Genomic DNA, 5,760 nt, shown 5'->3' with positions numbered 1-5,760 from the left:
GATCCCAGGACTCCAGGATCATGACCTGAGCTGAAGGCAGTCGCTTAACCAACTGAGCCACCCAGGCACCCCAAGACGCTTATTTTTTTATCTTTAAAAGATTTTATTTATTTATTTATTTACTTATTTATTTATTTATTTATGTACTTATTTATCAGAGAGAGAGAGAGAGCAAGAGAGCACAAGCAGGGGGAGTGGCAGGCAGAGGAAGAAGCAGGCTCCCCGCTGAGCCAGGAGCTCAATGAGGGACTCAAATCCAGGACCCTGGCATCATGACCCAAGCCAAAGGCAGATGCTTAACTGACTGAGCCACCCAGACATCCCAAGACACTTTTAAAGATAGAGAACAAACAGGGTTGATGGAGGGAGTTGGTTGGGGGATGGGCTAAATGTGTGATCAGTATTAAGGAGGGCACTTATGATGAGCACTCAGTGTTATATGTAATGACAAATCACCAAATTCTACTCCTGAAACCAATATTACTCTATACATTAACTAACTAGAATATAAGTAAAAATTTGAAAAATAAAATAAAACAAAAAGCTTCTGCATAGTGAAATAAATAGTCAATAAAATTAAAATGCAACCTACCGAATGGGAGAAATTATTTGCAATGACATATCTGATAAAAGTTTAGTATCTAAAACACATAAAGAACCAGTAAACTCAACAGCTAAGAAACAAATAATCCAATTGCAAAATGAGCACGTGACCTGAATAGCCATTTCTCCAAAGAAGATGGCCAGTGGACGCATGAAAAGATGCTTAATATAAGTCATCATCAGGGAAATGCAAATCAATATCACAATAAGATGTCACCTCACATCTGTCAGAATTGCTAAAATGAAAAACAAGTTTTGTCAAGGATGTGGAGAAAAAGGAATACTTGTGTACTATCGGTGGGAATGTAAACTGGTGCAGTCATTGTGAAAACCAGTATGGAGGTTCTTCAAAAATTTGAATATAGAACTACCATATTATCCACTAATTGCACTACTGGGTATTTACCCAAAGGATGCAAAAATATAGATTCGGAGTGGTACATGCACCCTGATGTTTATAGCAGTATTATCAATAATAGCTAAACTATGGAGAGAGCCCAGATGTCCATCAACTGATGAATGAATATATATATATATATATATATATATATATATATATATATATATATATAATATTACTCAGCCATCAAAAACCGAAATCTTGCCATTTATAATGAGTTGGATGGAACTAGAGTGTATTAGGCTAAGTGAAATAAGTCAGTCGGAGAAAGATAAATACCATATGATCTCACTCATATGTGGAATTTAAGAAACAAAACAGTTGAAATATGGGAAGGGGGAAGGAGAGAGGGAAATGAAGCATAAGACATTCTTAAAGATAGAGAACAAACTGAGGGTTGATGGAGGGAGGTGGGTGGGGGATGGGCTAGATGGGTGATGGCTATTAAAGAGGACACTTATTGCGATGAGCACTGGGTGTTGTATGTAAGTGATGAATCACTGAATTCTATTCCTGAAACCAACATTGCACTGTATTTTAACTAACTAGAATTTAAATACAAAATTAGGGGAAAAAAGGTGCTAGGTACAAATGCTCTCATGTGAGAATTATTTAAAATCCTCAGTAAACTAATAATTTTTTTTAAAGATTTATTTTAGAGAGAGAGCACAAGCAGGGTGAGGGGCAGAGGAAGAGGGAGAGTACCTCAAGCAGACTCCCACTGAGTGTGGAGCCTGATGTGGGGCTAGATCCCATGACCCTGAAATCCTGACCTGAGCTGAAATCAAGAGTCAGAGGCTTAATCAACTAAGCCACCCAGGCACCCCATAAACTAATAACTTTTTTTAAAGATTTTATTTATTTATCTGACGGAGAGAGACACAGTGAGAGAGGGAACACAAGCAGGGGGAGTGGGAGAGGGAGAAGCAGGCTTCCCACCCAGCAGGGAGCCTGATGCGGGGCTCGATCCCAGGACCCTGGGACCATGACCTGAGCCGAAGGCAGACACTTAACCAACTGAGCCACCCAGGCACCCCAAACTAATAACTCTTATACTATTTAAACATTTAGTGTTACTGAAAGATTTACCAAATTATTTTTATAAACTCACTATAACATTGATATCAGAAACTAAATATAATGACAAAAACAAAAAGAAAGCTATAGACCAATTTCACTCATGAGAATCAATGATTACTCTCAAAGTAAAATATTAGCAAATAGTATTCAGTGGAATTTCAAAATTACTACTCTCTGAACAAGTGAGATGTATTCTAGGAAAGCAAGGATAGTTAAAATTATTTTAATAGCTATTAATTCAATAGTTATTGCTGAGTTACATAAGCCCAAAATGGCAGGTTGGTAACTTTAGCTCTTGCGCCAAAAAGAAACATTGAAAAACAAGCAGAAACTGTGAGAAACAAAGTTGTCAGAACTCTGGGGAATTGTTATAGATTTGCAGCAACAAAAAGAATTGAAAAGAGATGTTCAATCAGAAACTTGTACATGAATATTCAGAGCAACATTGTTAACACCCAAATACCCAACAACCAAAGGTGGAAAAAGTCCAAATGTCCACCACCGGATAAATTAATAAACAAAATGTGGCATATCAATACATTGGAAAATTATTAACATATGCAAAGTAATAAATAGTGATGCAAGCTACAATGTAGGTAAACTCTGAAAATACTACAAGTGAAAGAAATCAGATACAGAGGCCCCAGAATGTATGATTCCATTCATATGAAAAGTCCAAAATAGGAAAACCCATGGAGAGAGAAAGTAGATTAGTGGTTGCCAGGGGCTGTGGGAGAAGAAAAGGAGTGACTGCTCAATGGGTAAAAGGTTCTCTTTTATGCTCACCAAAATGTTCTGGATCAAGACAGTTGAAATGGTTGCAGAACAAATTTAATGTACTAAGTACCACTATATTGTACACTTTAAAATGATTAAAATGGTGAATTTTATGTTATGTATGTTTTCCCTCAATTAAAAAAAAGATTACATGATACAAAATGTATAAAAAAATAAATGTTTCATGGCATCTTGCTTGCTGTAAATTGAAGAACAAATTAGAATAAAAAGCATTAGGATCAGGCAATCAGCTTCCTTGTGACAGGAATGTGATGTAACAAAGAGGCTGAAACATCTGACTCTAGTCTAAAATTAAAAAAATGATACCCATTGATATTGAAGAGGGACACAGATAAATATATTGGGAAAGCATATATATGTTCAAATTAGACAAAAAAGAGAATATGTTATAAATATTTTTAAAAATATATGTTATGCAATCCAACCGATAGTGTAAAATTGTTTAAATGAGTGGAAGAGTTGGCATTATCATTTAGTTCCATAGACAAGGCATATAGCAGAAAGCAAAGGAAAAAAATGGGTAAGATTGAAATATTGAGTATAAATTTTGAACAAAATGGGGTTGTTTGTATATAATTCAGTATTTTAAAATTCATTTTATTTTCTTAAGCAAATAAACTTATATTACAAAGGAAAAGCTAAAATATAAGATTATTCCTTTGCTATGCTTATGTAAACATATTTGAAATTAAAATATCAAAGGAACTTGATGGTTCCAAATCATTTATTAACACTCCAGTCACAAAATGGTTTGGAAACAGCATGGGCCAGGAAAACTAAAGAAATTTCGATATGTTTGAAGGAGAAGAGCCTAGGAGGCTTCTGTGATCAGAAAAAAAAAAAAAAAAAAGAACAATTAATGCAGTGAGGTTAGAAAAGCAAGCAAGAATAAATCAGATAGGTAAAATTTGAAGAACTCTTGATGGAGATAAGTGGATAAATATGATAAAGCCAAACACCAAGTAATTAATAGCCATAATAGAAAAAATTAGTAAGTTAAGAATCATAGTTGAACTCACATGTATTTCCAACATATAAGATTCTCATTTCATACTAAGGCAATGTTATACCTTGATGGAATTTATTGGTAAAAGAAAATATGCATCCCTTTGTGAAATTCAAAGTGTAAAAGTTTTTAAAAATATTTTCAGTTATTCCTAGGAATTAATGGCTATAATGATGTAAGAATATTCTTTAAACAAAGTTTTGGTAACTGATGCAATCAAGACTTAATATTATGAATGTGCTTCTTCTCTCTTATGCTTTTTTTTCCTCCTAGTTAAGTTAGCATTTAGTACTTCACAGAAGTGTTAAACATAATATTTCAATTAATGCACTCTAGGCACAAATATACAGTTGATTCTTGACCAACACGGGAGTTAGAGGTGCTGGGCCCCCACACAGTCAAAAACTGTTTATGGGGACGCCTGGGTGGCTCAGTCGTTAAGCATCTGCCTTCGGCTCAGGTCATGACCCCAGGGTCCTGGGATCGAGCCCCACATTGGGCTCTCTGCTCAGCCGGCAGCCTGCTTCTCCCTCTCCCACTCCCCCTGCTTGTGTTCCCTCTCACACTGTCTCTCTGTCAAATAAATAAATAAAATCTTAAAAAAAAAAAAAAGCAACTGTTTCTGTATAACTTTTGACTCCCCAAAAACTTAACTAATAGTCTACTGTTGACTGGGAAACCTTACCAATGATAAAAATAATCAATTAACCAATATTTTGTATGTTATATGTATTATATAGAGTATTCTTACACTAAAGCTAGAGAAAAGCAAATATTATTAAGAAAAACAAAAGAAAATACATTTACAACACCGCACTACATTTATCAAAAGAAATCCACGTATAAGTGGACCTGCACAGTTCAAACATATTGTTTAAAGGTCAACTGTAATATTCAAAATATCTAGGGACAATTTTAACTGACAGGAAACAAAATAGGTATCTTATCTCAGTACAGTAAAAAGTACAGAAGGATAAGAACACACCACCCTTTCGGGGAGCCTGGGTGGCTCAGTCGCTAAGCGTCTGCCTCCGGCTCGGGTCATGATCCCAGAGTCCTGGGATCGAGCCCCGCATCGGGCTCCCCGCTCCGCGGGAGGCCTGCTTCTCCCTCTCCTACTCCCCCTGCTTGTGTTCCCTCTCTCTGTCAAATAAATAAAATCTTAAAAAAAAAAAAAAAAACACCGCCCTTTCAGAGTTAATGGTTTTAAAATTTCTGTATTACTTTTTCAAATTACATAGGGCTACCTAAGCCAGATTAGTAGCACCAGCCAAAAAAATTAATTTTCTTTTTTTTTGTAGTTTTTAATTTTATTATATTATGTTAGTCACCATACGATACATCATTAGTTTTTGATGAAAAATTAATTTTCTAAAAAAAAAGAAACAAAAACAAAAACCAGCCTATGCACACTTCTTTAGGTGCAGACTACATATTATCTTTTGTTAAATTGTTCTCAGTGTAAATGTATTTGATATCATCATAGACGAGACAAAATGAAAAAGCATTAAAAAAATAAAAATGAAAATTATATATATTTTATATATTTATAAAAATGTAATTTTCCAGTCAATAACATTTTGTTATACATCCTACCACACCTAAATATTCTTATCCTTAATCTTATATGAATTTATCTTGGGATATTTTTAGTACAGCCATACCTCAAAGATAATGTGTGGTCCATTCCAAGCCACCACAATAAAGCTAATATCACAGTAAAGAAAGACAAATGCATTTTTTGGGTTTTATTTCCAAGTGAATATAAAAGTTATCTTTACACTATACTGTGGTCTATTAGGTTTGCAATAGCATTATGTGTATAAAAAACATATGTACCCTGATTAAAAATATTTTATGGCTAAAAAATTTC

Source organism: Leptonychotes weddellii, chromosome X, assembly GCF_054177405.1.
Source record: "Leptonychotes weddellii isolate Sample4059 chromosome X, ASM5417740v2, whole genome shotgun sequence".
In the NCBI taxonomy this organism is placed as follows: domain Eukaryota; kingdom Metazoa; phylum Chordata; class Mammalia; order Carnivora; family Phocidae; genus Leptonychotes; species Leptonychotes weddellii.
The sequence above is the reverse complement of the archived record's forward strand: the minus strand, read 5'-3'. Positions refer to the sequence as shown.